The sequence below is a fragment of the Miniopterus schreibersii genome, assembly GCF_964146895.1.
Source record: "Miniopterus schreibersii genome assembly, chromosome: 1".
In the NCBI taxonomy this organism is placed as follows: domain Eukaryota; kingdom Metazoa; phylum Chordata; class Mammalia; order Chiroptera; family Miniopteridae; genus Miniopterus; species Miniopterus schreibersii.
The window spans coordinates 115,530,443-115,551,358 of NC_138101.1; the positions used below are offsets into that span (position 1 = coordinate 115,530,443).

The following is a 20,916-nucleotide window of genomic DNA, read 5'->3' on the forward strand; positions in this document are numbered from 1 at the left end:
ATTTTTATATGAAAAATTATTCTAGTTAAGACTATAATAGCATCTAATAGTTCAACAGGCAGACAACCAACTTCTTGTGGTTAGATATATATAGCATTTTCCACCCAATGTTCACTTGACTTGAAACCTATCAGGGCACAGACCTCTACAACATGAATGCAGAATTGGATAAAATAGTGGTGCTTCAACTAGTGGCCCCCAACTATGCCTCTCCTCTTTAGTAGGAGTAAATGGTGTTTAAGTAATTTAGGAAGATCATTTGTTATAGCAAATGAGGGTGGAGGAGAAAACATAAATTATGTTTGTTTTTGTTTTTTTCCCTTAAAAAGCTATAGTCCACTCTTTAATGAATTAGTAAATTAATCTGAGAACTCATGACACTATTTGCAAAACTAGAAATGCTCTATAGTGTTGCAAACAAGAGTTGCTAAGACTTCTGTAGCTATTTAAAGCTGGTTTATAAAAAATTAGTCCAAAGATATAAAAATATAACTTGGTACCTGTTGAAAATGTTTATTAAAAATGTTAATCTTATAACAAGGAAATCAGTTTGAAATTAGACAGACTAAAGGAATTTTTATTTCTCTTGGAAGTTTAAGTATGGTACATAATTTATATAGAAATATTTGAGAAGTCTGGAAATAGTATATATAAAAATCAATAATGTATTTTCACTTGAAAACGTCCTATAAAATACTTTTTAGAATAGAATTCTTTACTTACTATATTTTGACATTAAAAAACAATAAAGTTTTAGCTTTTTGTTACAATTTGGAACAGTAATTTGGGATATATACATATATGTGTGCATACATATGTACACACATATGCATGAATGCACACACACATATATAATGAGGAGACTGAGATGCTAAGATGACCTCATCATTTTAGTAAGTTCATGTATCTATAATCCCTGCATTTATTAGTGACAGGATAAAAACTAGATTTCAGATTTTCTGCTTCAGGTCTAAGTGTTATTTCCATGGTTCTAGTTTTTGTAAGGCCTAAGTAGAGTAACAGCATAATTCTTTTAGGCACTATTATTAATAAGTTACAATGAAATAAATAGTGTTGTGTTGCAAACAAAAATAAACACACTAGGTTATAAAATACCTAATTCTAGATTTAATTCAAATATTTCACCTGAAAACAATTTATTAAAGTTGTACTTGTGATAATTAAATTAATCTACAAATATATAAATTCTCATATATATATATAGATATATAGATATAGATATACGTGTGTGTGTGTATATATATATATATATGCATGCCATGGAATTATAGGCCAAAGAAAAAGTCAAATATAATTTCATCCTGAAGTTGCTTTCCAACAAGAATTACTTAGCAAAAATTATTTAATTCTTAAAAATTTTACTAGGATATCACACTAAAGGATATAGTAAAAGTATAGATAAAAATATTTTTTACAGATTTAAAAATATTTATACAAACTATATATAGAAGTAGATAATGTAATATATGACTATCTTGAGACAGTTGTTTCCTAATAAGGTAAGTAAAATAACAAGTAGTGTTATCTATGATTAAGTTTACAAATATAAAATAGACCTATAATAGAAAGGAATCCTTTGTTGAGGTGTCATGCATGAAAAAGAGTATTTAATATTGATATAGTCATTTCCTTTTCAAACTTACTCTAAACTGGTTTGGGCTTACCTTCCACGGAGTACCTAAGAGAAGATCTTTGCTCTTTCCTTTCTTAAACAAGAAGGATCAGTTCCATGATGACTGGGACAAACTAAATCTTGGGTTAAATGCTGAGATAACCTTGGTCCTAGATACGCAATCTATGGAGGCCTTTGAGTAACTGCTATATTGCTTCTTAAAAAGGTCCCAAAGCTTGAGTGAGAATTTTGGTGATGTGTTGTTTAGCAGTAATAAAGATAACAGCTCTTTGTTGTATTTTATATATGTACACCTATATAAATTATATTTCAGTCAGTCCAACTTTGTGAATTAGATGGAACATTTCTGACACGAGGAAATTACTATCATGATTGTTATTGTTAACCGCACAATATATAGAGCCCTTTCTATAAGCACTTTCGGTGTGCTAGATACTTGTCTAAGTATTTTATATGCATCAAATAATTTATTTTTCTATAAGTTATGTAGTCTTATGATCCCAATTTTAAGGATGAGAAAACTGAAGCACAGAGGAGTTACATAACTTTCCTAAGATTGCAAAGCTTGTGTCAGAGCTAACACTCAAACCCAACCAGCTTGACTCTAGAGCCCAACTTCTTAACCACAACTCAGAAATTATTAATGTAACATTGCTACATATAATTTTATTAAATGACCTATACAATGCATAATATACATGATAGGCATTTTGAATTTGTTCTGCTTATATTCACATTCCTTGGTACTTCAGAACTTGAAGACCTTTCTATAGAAGTTTCTTGTTTTAAATAAGCTATTAAAAAAAAAAAAGACTATTTCAGTCTCTACTAATTTCTAAGATCCATTCTCAAAGAATTTTGTCCAATTTTTATGTCAAAATAACTTCATTTCACAAGGAAAGTAAACTGATTAAATAATTAGCAATTCTCAAAGTATCCTTAAGAAAGGACTTCTTTGTTATTATAACGTCACAAGCCACTATACTTTATTATAGTTACTTATTTAGTATCTATCTTCCTTGACAGACTATAATTATCACATCAGTCTTATTTGTGACTATGCTCCCAATATGTGCAATGCCTAACATACAACAGATTGTCAATAAGAATTTACAGAATTAAATGGGATTTGCTCTTTTATCTCTTAAATTTATCTAGTAAAGATTCCACTATAAGCAGTAGTTTAATATCTCTAGTAATATCTATTTCACATAATAGTAAAATATTTTATATATTTATATTATTATTATGAATATATTAATTTTTAAGATGTGCTACAAATTTCCTTCAAATAATGCTGTGACTTTTATCAGCAATAATTCCTTCCTGATAAACTTCTGTCACAGATTCTTAAAAAAATGAACCTTGGAAGGCAATCCATTTTATTTTCCACATTTATAAGCTTCTTTGTTATACTAAACTTAAAACATTCTTTTACTTCCCACAATTATCAACAATAACTTTCATTAAAATTTTCCTTTCTCTCCCTGGCTGGTGTGCTCCATGGTTAGAGCATCAACCTGTGAACCGAAGGGTCTCAGGTTCGATTCCTGGTAAAGGGCATGTACCTGGGCTGCAGGTTCAATCTCCAACCCCAGTTGGGGCATGTGGGGGAGGCAACCAATTGATGTGTCTTTCTCACATCGATGTTTCTCTCTCTCCTCCCTTCCTCTCTCTAAAAAAAAAAATCAATTAAAAAAATTTTTAAATGTCCGCATGTAACAACTCAACAATATAAAATGAGTGATAAATTCCTGTAATGGCTTGATACTAGAATGGAACATAGTTGCTAAGGAGAGGATAGCAGTTATTTTATGGTTAACATCCTATAATTAACTTAAATTCAGTTTTAAAAATTAAGGTTATCATTCATTGCCTTTAGTCCTGAAATGTTAAAAAGTATCCTATAAAAATTCTCTCCTGTAAGTGAAATTCTCACATAAGAATGTTATTTTGACAAGGCTTTGTTGTAAGAAATCTAAGAAAATAGAATAGTAGCATAAAAATTTTTATTTCTCCATGGTTAGAATTTAGTCTTTCAGCATATCTTTATGCTATTTTCTAAGCATGCCTTGCTTAGGAAATATTCATTTAATAGAAGTATAAACTTAAAAAGTCCAAAAAAATAACTTATAAATTCACTTTAAGAAATAAATGTGTGGGCTGTATGCTTTATTTACACATCAACCATATTACTTCTACACTCAGTAATTTACACCTTTCCATAGTACTGGTCCTAGTTACAATTTTACATTTGTCTGTGTAATTTTATCTACACTATAATTAACATCTACACTGTAAGTTCAAGAGCAATTAGGAAATACCTGTTTTTAATTGCACCATTTTATCCTCAGCACCTAACTGAATGAATGGTACAATCTATAAAAATCTGAATTACTAGATAGATGGATTAAAGGACAAATGTTGCCATCTAGAATACTGTGTTCTCTGTCAACATCTGGATGCTAACAGGGTAACAGATGCTATGTTAGGTATCTGTCACATGTGCTATTCCTGATGTGTTTTTTATTTAGCTCTAGAAAACAATTAAGAACATGGTCACATTCAATTAACATCATTTAGACATCTATAACTGAGCAAGAAAAATTACTCAAACTATGTCACTCTCAAAAATTATAAGTTTGACAACAGAATCACAATCTATTACTTATATTTGACTTTCATCACCCATGTTCACAAAGCTACTATGTCCCTGGAGACACTAGGAAAAGCTCTGAAAAACAGCGATTTTAGATTTCAGTCTTTAGAAGCTACTATTTCCACTCCTGTCCAAAGTTAACTAATAATGGACCTGATAGTCTACATAAAGGGATAAGTAGGAACCAGATACAATGACAACAAAAACATTAAGTTTAAGGTCACTTGAAGCATATAAAAATGTAGCCGAATTTGAATTATCTTTTTAGTGCAAACATGTATAAGGCAGGGGAGAGCTGTCTGATTTACCACCAAAATTTGATACTGGGCTATATTATGAATACCTAATTCCATTTTATTTTGGATATATAAACATTTAATCTTAAGAATTTAATATTTTCTAAGGGTTATAGTAGCAATAATATATTTTTTAAAAGCTAATATTAAACTAAGTGGTATTATTATGTGATATACTTTTTTCCTCCCCTCTATCATGTTAGAATTGAAGTAAAAACAAAACAGAAATCAACAGACTACTGCAAAATTTATGACATTTACTTTAAGTAAGAAGCATCTATGCAACTAACAGATAAATTTGGATTGGTATAAATTTTTTTTAAAAGTTACACTTTACTCAAGCAACATTTATAATATGCTATTTTTAAAGATAAATAACTACAGTAGAACCACAAAGAACTGAAGTTCTTAAATGAGACATGAACTGTATAACTGATTTTTCACATTATTACTATTTTTAATCAACATTAAGCATATAAAATATGTCTATAAAACTATTCTTTGCATACATTTTATTACAAATGTAAGTAACAGACATAAATTCAAACATTTGGCATTAATTATGTCCTAAATTTTAAAAGTTCTAAAACCTTAATTCAAATATAATAAATTGGTATGCTTTATACACACACACACACACACACACAGACATAATTTAAGTGAAAACTCTTACCATTGGTTTTCTTTTGATAGTTAGTCACTCCATTAGTTTTTCTTGATAGGGCCTTGCTATGTCAAGCTGACAGTAGACAAATCACAAAATGACATTTGGATGCTCACTTCTTCAGATAGGAGTTTTCGGCCAATTGCCAGTTGAGAATTTAGACTGAAACTAAATTACCCAAACTTTATTAAGTTGTTTCCACATCCACCAACTGATAACGAGCAATGACTCTAAACTCAAAACAAAGTGAATGATTTTGATTTACCGCTTTTCAAGCAGTCATAATATTATGTTTAAGAAGAAATGCTAGGATGAAATAAAACCAAAAACAAAAACCGTCTAAAATTCTAATATCTTCAGAGAACAGTTTTAAGTAAACTTTGATTGAAGCTTCCAAAAAAAGTTGACTCTATTATTCTGTAGCCAAAATTAATACATGATAAAGATGGTATTTATACAATGACGTATCTACTATCAATTATAGAGTCACAGATTTACATTCTGTCAAATACTGACAACACTAACAGCAATACTTGTATATACTTTGACAGTATCATCTATATTCATAAAATATTATATTACCAACTACTTATAGTAACAGACACCATCAGAGTTCAAGGTTACACTGAAGAGACATGCCCTGCCTGCAAAGATCATTCTTTGTACTGAGGCAAACTTTGTGATTAGAGACTTCTAATTATAACACAAAACAGATCAGCTCCTTTTCTGTACCCATTTAGGGTCTTTTTCTCTTAATTATTATTTATAGCTAATCTCTGTAATATCTGTCAACTATATATGACTTTTCGCCATTAGGCTTTATATGATAGTTGACTTTTACAATATCTGTTTTGATGCTTTTAAAATATTGTGCACAGTAAATCTTTCCCCAAATGTTAAGCTATACCTTAGAGCCTCAATATCATTTCTGCCCAGCTATAAGTTAGTCCATTTCAATAATTATGTATCCTTGACAATTTAAGTCTTTGGCAAATAAACAACAAAGTAAAGCTAAAATGAAACCATGAAAGGAACGGAAAACATGTCCTTATCTTCCTAAGCTATCATGTTTACCACTGATTAAAAACTTTCTTAATGTCAACTATAATAGCTCCAATATTCAGTGCACAGTTATGTAACATTCAAATTAAAATACTAAACATAACATGCACCCAAAATTCTCATATATTCTGTGTGCCCGCTCTCTCTTCATACATACACAGGAGTACTTATGTCCATACACATGGACTTCTATCCACATGCACTTCTATACCCGACCAACTTTCCCATATCAATAACCTGATACCACAGTATTACATGAGAAAGAATATAAGGTAAACAATCAACTTATGGTTAAATCAAGAGAGGCTGGCTTCAGAACAAAGCGGAGAGCTTAACAAAACTGCTATGTCTTTGAGTTAATCACACTGACTGCACAGTTTGATATCCTAGAAATAGGCTTATTCCATTCTATCAAATAATGTGAATCCCAAATCCTCAATATCTATAACATTTGTAAACTATTCAAAGACTAAGAGAGCTCCTTCCTGAGTACTCCTTTCTCAGAGAATTTATAATCTAAAACTTCACATGGAATGTGGGGGTAAAAAGCTCATAAAGACATATATGAATGGTTAGATTTCCAAGAAAGAAACAAGTACATTGGGGCAGCTTAAATTGTTTGAATATATTTGTCACATGTGGGGCTGATCTGAAAAGATATCAAGAAGCACTTTTATTTTTTATTTTTTAACACTTTATTAAAAGTTACTGGGGTGACAATGGTTACTATGAACATATAGGTTTCAGGTGTGGGTTTCTATGTCACAAGATCTGTATATTGCTCTGTGTGCCCACCGCCCAACGTGATATCTTCCTGGTCACCATATATTAAGACCCCCTTCACTCCCCACCCCTACACCCCCTTCCCTCTGGCAACCACCACACTGCTATTTGTGTCCATGAGTTTCAGTTTTACATCCCACATATGAGTGAAATCATATGGTTCTTAGCTTTTTCTGACTGACTTATTTCACTTAGCATAATATTCTCAAGGTCCATCCATGTTGTTAATAATGGCAGTGTTTCATCCTTATCGCTGAGTAGTATTCCATTGTGTACATGTACATCTTCTTTATCCAGTCCTCTATCGAAATACACTTTGGTTGCTTCCATGTCTTGGCACCGTGAATAACACTGCATTGAACATAAGGGGGCATATATCTTTGTGAATACACGTTTTGGAGTTTTTCAGGTATATACCGAGGAGAGGAATTACTAGGTCGTATGGTGACTCTATTCTTAATTTTTTGAGGAATCGCCAGACTGCTTTCCATAGTGGTTGAACCAGCCTACATTCCCACCAGCAGTGAATGAGGGTTCCCTTTTCTCCACAACCTCTCCAACACTTGTTATTGCTTGTCTTATTGATAACAGCCACTCTTAACAGGTGTGAGATGGTATCTCTTTATAGTTTTGATTTGCATTTCCCTAACTGCTAGTGAGGTTGAACATCTTTCCATATACCTATTGGCTGTTCGTATGTCTTCTTGGAAGACGTGTCTGTCCAGGTCCTCTGCCCATTCTTTGATTGGGTTGTTTGCTGTTGAGTTTTATGAGCTCTTTATATATTTTGGAAACTAAACCTTTGTTGGAGCTACTGTTTGCAAATATCATCTCCCACCTGGTTGGCTGCCTCTTTGTTTTGTTGTTAGTTTCTTTTGCTGTGCAGAAGCTTTTTAGTTTGATACAGTCCCATTCATTTATTTTTGCCTTTACTTCCCTTGTCTTTGAGGTCAATTTCATAAAATGTTCTCTACGACCAAGGTCCATAAGTTTGACACCTGTTTTCTTCTATGTAACCTATTGTTTCAGGTCTCACATTTAGGTCTTCAAAATGGATCAAGAAGCATTTTTAAAGCAGAAAATATACAACCATTTTATTCTTAGCCTGATGAAATCCACAAAGCAAAAATTAATTGAATATAAAATTTGGCAATGAAGTATTTATGTCCTCATTCTGGAAGAAGATCAAAGATAAATTCCTTAGACAAATGAAATTACAGAAGAGCATGAATATATATAAATCAAGTTTTCAGTATAAGAGAATTCTAAATTTGTTCATGTCACTCATCCTAATGATTCCAATCATCATGGCAGTAATTTAATTTTTAATACAAAAAATAATCTTGAAAAGTCACTATCAGATTAACAAAATCATGAATCAAAAAGCATAGTGCAATTCTCTTGGTGTGAATAAGATGATCTTGGTGTGAATAAGAATGCACCTACACACAAAACTAGTTTCATATTCGAGCAAAGATGAGTAGCAAATGATTTGTCAATGTGTTTAAGTGTTTGTACAAACGAAGAAACAGGTCCAGGAATAGGACATTATTTGTCCAAAGTCACACAGCAAGTCAGCAGCAAAATCAAGACCCCTTAAGAACAAATGCTTTTTTTTTTTTTTTTTTTTTTTTGTTGCTAATCCTCACTTGAGGATATTTCTTCCATTGATTTTTAGAGAGACTGGAAGGAGGAAGAAATGGGGGGAGAGAAAGAGAGACAGACAGACAGACAGACATTGATGTGAGACTCATCAATTGATTGCCTCCCACATCTCCAACCCAGGTACCTGCCCTTGACCAGGAACTGAACCCTCGACCCTTCAGTGCCAGAGCCAATGCTCTAACCACTGAGCAGCACCTGCCAGGGCAAGAAGAAATGCTTTTTAACTATAATCAAGGAAATAAATAGTTATGCCTCAGAAAGAGATATAATTTTATTAGAAAGATTTCAACCTATTAACCTCCATGCTAATCTCAAACATTCAAATTATCAGTCCCAGGAAATGCAAAACACCAATTCATGAAGTAGGGAAAGAAAGGTATGTTATTAATTTAAGCCTGATACCTCCCTCTTTATGAGTTTAATAACTCTAGATTATTGATAATAATCTAGAGTTTTAAGGCAGGCATTAAGTCTTATACCCAGCTCTTACAGACTAAAAACGTGAGCTTGAAAATTACATAAAATGTTATCAAAACTTTCTATAAAAAAGAAATATACTAGAACTTCTCATGGCATTACATCTATTTTTCTTTCACTTTCTATCATCCTATTTAATCCAATTTTTCATAGGATCACCTAGCAATTTAAGCACACCACATGAATAGTGTAAGTAAGAAAAGGTTTTATCTTGACTGCTTCAGGTGATGTCACTCATCCCAATTATATATAAATAGGCAGCAAGAGAAATTCAGATAATTAGTAAGTAGGAATTATATTTTTTTTAAAGTTGAAACACTGTTTTGATTTAGTTGTAAGGATAAAATTTGGCCACTAACTCAATTTAGATTTCATCATCTATTCAGTCAACTCATAGAATGTTTCCAATAAAATGTAACATACCTTTTAGTTCTACTGGTCTCAAAAGTGAGAGCACTCATTAGCAACACCTAAAATCACTCTCTTGAATAGGCAATGACACTAAAAAAATTAGTTTTACCCTACCACCATCACAAACATCACACATTCCCCTGACATCTTACCGTCCAGTCAATGAACCAAAAGGCATAAAATATTCATACATTCATTATTAAAAATAGAATAAAATATTTTATCATATAAAAATCAAGATTTATCCTATGCCAGTAAAGCGAAAACTCTATGTTTAAGGAGTTTTACTTATATTCCATTTGTTTAAAAATATCTCAATACAGTTTATATGTATGTGCATATATACATAAATAGTAAACATATGTTGTATGTGTATAAATATGTGTATGTATATGTTTTATGTGTATAATATATGTGTATGTACGCATTAAGATAAGGGCAGTTGTCTTAAAATCATGAGTTTATTAGAAATTATAATAATTTAATGTTTTACTCAATGTGCTAAGTTTGCATGTGTGTGCTTACTTTTTTCACCTAGAATTGTGACTGGCTTCCTAAAAGCAATATAGGGTATATTTAGGTCTAGCTGTTGAGGTAGTCTATCCAGAATTAGCATGTTGATATGCTAATATATTATATAAAAACCAGTTTATTCATTTTCATTCACATTATCCACAGCAATCCTTTAGAAAATATTTTTTAATCAACCAAAGAACTATGCCTCACCCTTTTCATAGATTTTTATCATGTTTATAAGAAAATTATTTTGGGAACAATTTATTTAATTTACTCTTAGTTTCTTTACCTGAAAAATGAAAATAACAGAATTTACCACATAAGCTTGCTATGAACATTAGCTAAGTTAATAGTTGTAAACAGCCTAGAAGAGTGCACCAGGCACATAAAAGCCTTCAAAACTAGAATACCACAATCATTATCATCATTGCCACCATTATTAACATCACTACCACTCCATCACCACCACCTTCATAAGCACCTTAAGTGAGGCTTAGTTAAAATGCAGTTCCAGGTCACACTTCCAGATTCTAATTCAGTATCACACCAAAGTTTTAAATACTGTATTAAAGAGAAGGAAAGTTAAGTATGCTTGTACCAATACAACCTGTAACAAGCATAATACTTTAAAACAGAAAAGGAAACTGTTTTAAACATCCAATAATAGATTTACTACCTTTTCCAAAACTCACACAACCCATCCCAAATTCCAATAGTTATTTTCCAGTGACCCAACTGCGTACTCAAGAGTAGTTAGGAATTCAGAAGTAAGCAGTCCTAGGTTCAACAAATAAAGAAGCTGACACACTAATTCCTTCTTTGGGTAGAAAGTACCAAGCCATTTTATAAAAAATTCATGTGAGTAAATTCAATTATCAAATATCCGCACACTCACTATATTTGCTACTCTCTGCTAAGGCAAAGCTCAAGATATGAAACTCTTTTGGAATCTCATTGGAAAAATAACCTCTCACTATCTTCCAAGTATCACAGAAGTCTTGTTCCAGCTCAATGAGTGGTAGGTGCGAGGAGCTTGGAGAAGGGATTTTAGTTAGGGTTGATAGGCAAGACTTCAAGATAAGATCTTAGCTAGGTCTTATAATAACTAGGATTTGTTTTTTTTAGATAAAAAGAAACTGGATTTCAGGTCAAAGAAAACAGTGTAAGAAACTTGGAGCACTACAGGCATTTCAGGATAGTACGTATTCTGCACAGTACATATTCTGCATCCTGGAAAGGATCCTCCTCTCTTCCTCCCCCCAATCTAATTAGTACTCAGAAAGACTGTTCTGGCAATGGTATGCATAATGCAGTATGTTATGACAGTCTAGCCCTACACAGGGACAAGAATCTAAAGGATTATTTTAATCAATTGGCTGTGAGGAACAAAACAGGTATCAGATGATTTAAGTTTTAAGCCTGTTTTTTCTGGCAACTTTCTATTCTTCCCTGTTAATTCAGGATGAAGGAGATGGTAGACAACAGAAGCTATGAAAAATGGGCTTGAGAGTGGTCTTAGAGATCTTAGAGTAGAGGATGAGGAGTAAACCTGCAGTAGAAAAGATAGAAAGCAATTTGAGCAAAGACTTGGCAGTGGGGAAGTACAAACATCTTCAGGTCAATTAGCTCTCTTTTGCTGGAGCCAAAGAGCTCACAATATTTTCTTTGTGATACATCAAAAGACCTTAAAGGTGTTACTGAGGATGAAGGAAAAGGCAAAACAGTTTAAAACATGGAATGTCTCCTATTGATACTAATCTAGAGTTTAACGATTATGTTCCCTGTATTTAGAAGGAAATACAAATGTATTTTAATACAGTTTACAATGTAAAATATTCACAATTTCAGCTTGTCCAACAAAACAGATCAACAATAAAGCTTTGCTATATCCAGTACAAATAAACGTAATCAAGTGCTTGTGAATAAATCTCGATAACAAACAAAGCTCATTTATCTCCTTTGGAAATGAGAATCCTTGCTTTGTTAGAGTGGACTTACCTTTAAATTTCATCTTATTATTCTTAAACATGAGAAAATTTTAAATTGTATATCTGATTCTCATTCATGCCCCGCCTCCACCCCACCTCCCCACCCCTCTGGCCTGTTTGGAAAGTTTTTAATAGGCAATTTTTGTAGAATTCCATTATACTATATGTGTCAATCTTCTCAATCAAGTAGTTCATATTATTGTGAGACAGCTCCTTAATAGTAGAGGCCATGCTGTTTTGTTTTTTCCCTCTGGTATCATTAAAACCTAACAGCACTAGATGTGTATTTGGTGTACTTATTAAATAAATGATATTCTATAATTTGATCTGCAAACGGATAACATAAAAGCTAAGAACAATTACAAAATTTCATAACAATAAGTATATGATTTACTCGTGTGTCTATGCAGTACTGTTTCAGGTTACTGGAGCTTACTGCAACAGGGTACATAACTGCTGTGGCACTAGTAAATGAAAAATGGCCTAGAAAACTCTGGTTTTTAAAAAATTATATACATGGGTATAGAGGTTACCATTTCCCTTTGCATTAAAAAATAGCACTTAGTAGCTTATAAACTCCTTGGAGATATTAATAAAATATTTAAATACAATTTAGTCTTACTGGCTGAAAAAAAGATGTTTTTCACATTTTATTAAAAATATTTTTCTCACATTTGAATTCGTATTTTTTCAGGCTTTAAAAAATACCCCACTACATTTCATTTATATTATCAAATTAATCAACAATATCTTGTCATATACCATCTATTTCTGAATAAAGAGATATTTTTAAAACTACAGTATTTTAGGGATAATTGACTGATTAATCCTTATGGAATCACGCTAAAATAGGCAAATGTCCTTTCCAAATTAAGTGGGTCACTTATCTTAAAACATAAATAACTTATATGTATATATGCATAACCCATGGACACAGACAAAAGTGTGGAGAAGGCTTGGGGGAGAGACAGATGCAGGGTGGAGGGGATCGAGGGGGGGAAGGGGAACATCTGTAATACTTTCAACAATAAAGATAAATTTTAAAAAAACATAAGGAAACTACATGTTAAAATACCTCAATTTAAGATCTATTATTTTTAATCCTTACTCACAAACCTGGGTGATAGGTATTACATACTCATTTTATTGTTGTGTACTTGCCTGAGATTCCAGAGCTATTGAATGATACAGTTATAATCTCCATCATTGTTTGTCGAGCTCCAAAATCTAAGCTTATTTTTCTTACAATAACTATCTGGAACACTACCAAATACCATGCTCTCTCTCTCTCTCTCTCTTTTTTTTAAGGCTAGGAGGGCATAAGGGGGCAGGCTCCTGGGGCAGAAGGTAGGCACTAAGTAAAATAAAAGTAAACATCATAAAGTCCCAGTACTTCCCTCACTGATGCTCTTCAAACCTATCAGAAACTTCTTTCTCTTACTTTACTAAGATACCCTTATCTGTATGCAAGTAGCAATATGAATTAACATTAAGCTTTGAAAAGTAGAATCGCTATTTACAAAATCTCAAAGCAAAAATAGCTACTGAGAACTGTAAGGACAAATGGCTCTATGACATACCTCAGTAGCCCCTGAAGACAATGTATTAACAAATATTCATCAATAATCCAAGGTCATTAAAATATATAAAGCTTTCTAACATATTTTACAGTATGAATGGTTGAGATGAAATGTTTTAGCAATCAAACAAGGTAAACACTGTTCATCTGGAAAATTTAATGTCCAATAATACTAAATGAATACATTATTCATTTCCTTCAAGAAGTATACATGCTATCATTTTATACTTTCAAAACAGGATATAGTTGTATGAAATCAAGTATTCTAAATTTAGCAAAAAATATTAAAACTTTCAAAAGTAAAAAAGTTCTTAATTTTGAGAAAAGTAAGCTGTATTAACACAAGCTGCCAGTAAACTACACCCCTTTAAAAAAGTATTTCAAAATAGAATTTTACAGCCTAGTCTTTCAAAAGTGAAGGTAAAATTTCTGTTGTTCCAAATTACTCCTCTCTTCTTTCCCTCTCCCTTCCCTTATCTCAATATCATAACACTTAAGTTCTCATTTTACTTGAAGAAAAATGCTATAGCATCTAGTATGACAAGGTAGAACAAGTTTACTTTTAAAATTTTTGAGGGTCTTTAGCAATTCTAAGGCTCTCAATAACAAATTACATACAGGTGAACCTTTAAAAAATGTTACAGTTTTTGCACCAAAACACAATTTCTCTAGCATTTTAAACAAGGTTTCACACAATAATTAGCACTGCAGTGTATAATTTAACATGTGTGACCCTTTGTATAGCAACAATTCTGAAACACAGCAGCCAACAGCATAGTTATTTATTTACTCTGTTACCTTGCTTGATTTAGGACATAAAGACAAAAGAAGATGAGTTCCATACAAAGAACTAGCATGGTACTTTGCAAAAATAAGGAAACAAAGTTTAGATGAAAGATAACCAAATAATGAAAAGTCAGGGCATGGCCGAATGGAGAACCAGGCTGGCAACTGAGAAGGATAAACCATTTTGGCCTACATTTGTTTGTAATGACTGGTGACCCAGATACTAAAATATCTGGCTAACATTTAGAAATCTGAAAACTGAAAGAAATGAAATATACGGCCAGCCAGTTAAATATTTTAGTCAAAATAAGAGGTACTTAAAATATGTAATTAGGGAGAATGTATTTGCCAGTGATACATCCGATAAGGGATTAAGTTCCAAAATACATAAAGAACTTATACAACTCAACACCAGAAAGACAAACAACCCAAAAAAAAATGAGCAAAGGGCCTGAATAGACACCTCTCCAAAGAGGTAATATCTACAGATGGCCAACAGACATAATAAAAAATGTTCAATGTCACTAATCACCAAAGAGATGCAAATTAAAACCATAATGAGATATCACCTCATACCTGTCAGAATGGCTATAATCAATCAATCAGCAAATAGTAAGTGCTGGCAAGGATGTGGAGAAAAGGGAACCCTTGTGCACTGTTGATGGGAATGCAGACTGGTGCAGCTACTATAGAAAACAGTATGGAGTTACCTCAAAAATAAAATTGCCTTTTGACCTAGCAATCCCACTTCTGAGAGTGTATCTTAAGAATCCCTAAATATTAATTCAAAAAGAATATATGCACCCCTATGCTTATTGCAGCCTTTTTTTTTTTTTTTTTACAACAGCCAAGATCTGGAAACAGCCCAAATGTCCATCAGTAGATGAGTAGTAATATGTAATTAGAAACTGCAGTAAATTTACACAATGGAATACAATGCAGCCATAAAAAAGAAGAAATTTTACCTTTTGCAACAGCATGGATGGACCTGGAGATTATTATGCTAAGTGAAATAAGCCAGTCAGAGAAAGACAAATACCATGTGATCTCATATGTGGAATCTAATGAACAAAATAAACTGACAAAGTAGAAAAAGGCACTGAAACAGGGACAGACAGCTATGGGGGGGGGGGGGAATGGGGGACTGGATGAAAGGAGGGGAAGGGATTAGTCAAAGAACATATATGCATGACAGAGACACAGACAACAGTGTGGTGATGGCCAGAGGGAAGGGGGGAGGGGCAGAGTGGAGGTGGGCAAAGGGGGGGCAGGGAATGGGGACATTTGTGATAGTGTAAACAATAAAAATAAAATTAAAAATAATTTAAAATTTTTAAAAAGTGCTGGCAAAAATGTGGAGAAAAGGGAACCTTCATGCACCACTGGTGGGAAAGGAGATTAGTATAGCCACTGTGAAAAACAGTATGGAGTTTCCCAAAAACTTAAAAATAAAACTGCCTTTTGACCCAGTGATCCCACTTCTAGAAATATATCCTAAGAATCCTGAAACACTAATTCAAAAAAATATATGCACCCCTATGTTCATTGCAGCATTTACAATAGCCAAGATCTGGAAATAGTCCAAGTGCACATCAGTAGATGAGTGGATTAAAAAAAAAAAGCTATGGTACATTTACACAATGGAATACTACTCAGCTGGAAAAAAAAAGGATATCTTACCTTTTGGGACAGCATGGATGCATATGGAGATTATTATGCTAAGTGAAATAAGCCACTCAGAGAAAGACAAATACCAAATCATCTCACTTATATGTGGAATCCAATGAACAAAATAAACTGACAAAACAGTAACAGAGGCATGGATATATGGAACAGACTGATAGCTGTCAGAGGGAAGGTGTGTTGGGGGATTGGACGAAAGAAGATGAAGGGACTAAGCAATGTGAAGGGATATATATATCTACAGATAACAATGATAACAGCCAGAGGGAAAGGGGGATGAGGTATAAGTGGAGGTGGGCAAAGGGCAGGAAATGGAGACAAAAAGAGACTTTGTTTGGGGCAATGGGCACACGATGCAGTATGCAGATGTTTTACTGAGTTGTAAACTTGAAACCTGCACCCCAATAAATTCAATAATAAATAAACATGTAATTAGCATTTTCTACACATATTTAAAAAAATATTTATTTTTGCTTCATAAATGACCCCATAAATTATATTTCACCTTTATAATCAGATAATAAGGATTATACTAATATAGAGATTAGGGTACACAAATCCTTTTGAGAGGAGAAAAATAATACATATTATTTAAAAGTAAAGCTTATTTAAGGAACTGTATTTGCCTAAACAAACTATATTCTACTTATGGACCACATACTTTATTCTACAGAGAGGTGTTTGTTAAGTGACAAGAGAATTTTTGGACAAAAAAATCTTTAATTCAGAAGCTATAAAAGTTTTGCTAATAATGGGAGTGCTAGAACACAGAAGACAGAGACCAGATTCATCAAGAACTCATCTTATACTTTTTGGACTTGAGAGAGGAAGGTGGCATTTCATTCAAGTAAAAATTTCATATAATATGAACTCTTCAGCCACCTGCAAGTGGACCATGTTGAGTGCCTATCCAAAGCTTCCTCTTTGATAATGATCCATGATCTGATTTCTATCCTAGTCTCTCCCAGAATTCAATGTGCCTTAGGTGAAGCTGAATGACCCTGAGGTACAAAGGTAGACCATAAATTACTCGAATCTATTATGATAAGCCCATTCCTCCTTGCCTATGATTAGTTTAGGAATTTTAGAATTAGACAAATCTAAGCCACTGAGAAGCAAGGTGGGGGTGGGGGTAAAGGGGAACTGCTTAAGGGGAAAATAAAATTATACTGCTTATAAGAAAGCTAAGAGAATGTAGTTCTCTCTTTGAATCTGAAGGAGGAAAAAAACCACATAATCCTAATTCCAATTAGTAACTAGAGTGTTGAGGGAATGGCAATACTGGGTAGAAAGACTAGAGAAGAAATACAACCTGAATCCTTCAAAATATCACTGAGCCTCTGGCTCGACTAACTTTCTGGTACTTTCTTATGTGAACCAATTAATACATTAATACTTTTTAAATATAAGTTAGACTAATTTGAAAACTAATTTGTTATTACAAAATTAATAAGTGCCAAGCTCTATTTAAATACTTTTAGAAAATTATAAACTCTATTTTATCTATTCTTGGCTTTTAAAGAGAAGTGTTATATTACTTTACTGTATTTTTTTAATTGCCTATAATGATTGTGTATTATATGTGTTATTGGGGAGGGAATTATTTAAAATGTCAGAGTACACCAAACAATTTGACCTCTTCCTGATCATTAATATAAAACTCAAATTATGTTTTTAATACAGTAATGCTTTCAATATATTCAGATTGCTATATTCTTATAGTCTGATTTCTCTCTGATATCAATTGTCTCTTGTTTTTGCTATACTTTATTCCCGTTTAAGAGAGAACCACTAAACTCTCATCTACATAGTTCATTTGCTTCCTACACCCTACATATTCCCATCCCACTCTAAGTTCCCAGTTATGCACATTCAGATACTTGAAGGTGCCAGAAGTATACTGCGAAGCATATGAACATTATTCTAGAAACAGCAAATTTCTCTTTGAACTCAGTTTAAACTAAAAATACAACCTAGTTTTGTACTTTGTATTTTAAAAATCTCATTTCCTCTTTCCTTTCCTCCTTTCCTTCCTTCTTTTGACATTTATCTTGCCTAGCAATAATTTTGACCTTTTACCTTCACATAGTGATTAAATTCCTCTATAAAGCAGAGGCTATGAAGTGGAGGCCTATGGGTCAAATATATTCCATGGGCATATTTAGCACTGTAGTGACGGAGCGTTCTGAAAAGATTTGAATTAGTTACCAACTAACTCACGTAAATATATATTTCAGGATTATTTTGAAAAATCGAAAAATTTGGCATCAATCAGCCTGAATCCTGGCAGGGCCGGTGATGGCTAATGTTCCGTTTCACCGGAACATTAGCCATCGCCATCCCCCCAAGACATGCATAAACTCTCTAGAACCCCAGTCTCCATATTACTTCCCTAAATGGTCTAATTCTTCACAGTCAAAGCCCTTACAGGTATTTGACTATGCTCCCCCTGATAAAACACACTAATAATGCCATCTGTCAGCTAAGTAAATAAAGCAGTTCATAAGGCATTCAAGAAAGTATGCTTCTAAAACTCTTTCCTCCTGAATCTATTTTAAAGAGAAACCTATTTCCAGAACCAATGATCCAGCAATAGATTATTATCATAAAAGTGTTTCTTTTTAATTTTTATTGGGATGACAGTGGTTAACAAAACCATACCGGTTTCAAGTGTACAACTCAACAAAGCATCATCTGCATACTGCATCGTGCACCCATTGCCCAGTCAAGTCTCTTCCAGTCCCCATTTATCCCCCCTTTGCCCTCTTTTACCTCTCCCCATTCCCCTTTCCCTCTGGCTATCACCACACTGTTGTCTGTCTATGTGTATGTATGTATGTGTATTATGTGTGGGTGTGTATATTTGTTTAATCCCTTCACCTTTTTTTCCACACAGCCCCCCCAAACCCCTCCCCTCTGACAGCTGTCAGTCTGTTCTATGTATCTATGCTTCTGCTTCTATTTTGTCTAAGTTATTTTGTTCATCAGATGCCACATATAAGTGAGATCATATGGTATCTGTCTTTCTCTGACCAGCTTATTTCACTTAGCATAATATTCTGCAGGTCCATCCAAGCCATCGCAAAAGATACGATTCCTTTCTTTTTTATGGGGGAAAAAGTTTCTTAATAGAATGCTATTTGAAACAAAATGGGTTACGTTCCTCATCTAAGTTTTGATCAATGCACTAAGAACAGAAAAGTCCTAAATACTTGGTCAGCTTTCAAATCTGGTATTAATAAATGATATGAACAAAATGCACTATATATATACAAATCATATATGTACAAAATTACTTATATGCTTTATCATACAAGTTAAGATGCCAAGTTCTCTTTTGAAACTAAGTTCTCCTTATACTGTTTAATGGAATCTATCATATAACAGGAATTAGCTCAATTCACAAATTATTTTTTAAGAAACAATACTTCCCAAATTATATTCAGTCACTTCCCAACATTACGCAAAAGTTACTGAAAGAATTTTGGAGATGATCTTGCAATCAAATTCTATAGATGGAACAATAACAATGGTAGTTTTATATTTCTGTCAAATTCCTAGGCTCTGTCTACCTCCCACATTTCAAATCCATACCCTTCTCTCCAACTCCACAGCTATATTCATAATCTTCAACCTGGTCTACAGAAATAGCTTCTAACAACAGGCTTTTACATTCATGGCAGCCAGATTCATGTTTTTCTTTTCTTTTTAATCCTCACCTGAGCATATTTTTTCCAGTGTTTTTCAGAGAGTGGAAGGTGGAGAAAGAGGGGGTGGGAAGGGACATTGGTGTGAGAGAGACACATCAATTGGTTGCCTTCTGCATGAGCCCCGACCTGGGCAGAGCCTGCAACCGAGGCATATGCCCTTGGCTGGAATCAAATCTGGGACCCTTTAGTCCACGGGGCTGACGCTCTAACCACTGAGCCCAAATGGCTCGGGCCAGATTCATGTTTTTCAAATGAAAATTTAACCACATTACACCTCTGCTTAAAACCTTTCCACAGTTTCCCAATATCCTTTAGGATTAAGGCCAAAATCTTGAACAAGATCACATAATTGGTTTCTTGCATTCCTCTCCACCTTTATTTCTCCTTCTCAGGCCTCAGCCACACTGGAATCCTTTCAGTTTTTCCTCTTACTTTTGCAGAGGCTATTTCTGTTACCTGCAATGCTCTGACTCATGTGGATTCTTTCCATCTCAGCCTAAAAGTTATTTCTCTTGTCCTTCCCTGACTGACCATCAAAACTGACCACCATTCCAGGCCAGGTTAGGTTAGCTTCTCATATACTCTCATATTACCTATGACTTCTACCCTAACATTCATCTTAGTTGTAATTATTTGTTTAGTTTCAGTTTTTTGCAAAAGTTGTTGGTTACATGAGGACACAGACTTTATCTATCTTGCTTACTGTCTTACGGTACCATTTAACATAATGCTTGACATAAACAGCACTTAATAAACATATGTTGAATAAATAGATCTCATTAAATTGAAGTTAATCCATTACTAACTTATTGTTGAAAGGGTAGCATACCACAGTACATATTTCTGGAAGTCTTGAAGACCTGGTTTATAATCACCGACCTACCACTTACTGTGTGACGTTAAGTATCAAACACTCAGATTCTTTACCTTAACTGGAACACAGTACCTTGCCTACTCTGTCTTCTTTACATATTTTTTGGGAG

The 20,916-nt window shown here is 33.4% G+C and overlaps 1 protein-coding gene across 12 annotated transcripts in view; it reads right to left on the reverse strand.

The window, feature by feature from the left end:
- ZEB1 (zinc finger E-box binding homeobox 1) overlaps window positions 1–20,916 on the reverse strand; it is a 199,741-nt gene that overhangs the window by 148,284 nt on the left and 30,541 nt on the right. For 2 of the 12 annotated variants that reach the window (XM_081132020.1, XM_081132029.1), the window contains exon 2: window positions 5,283–5,441. The exons of the other annotated variants lie outside the window; for them this stretch is intronic. The gene's annotated coding sequence lies outside the window, so the exon portion shown is untranslated. The remainder of the gene's footprint in view (window positions 1–5,282; window positions 5,442–20,916) is intronic. 12 annotated transcript variants of the gene reach the window in all.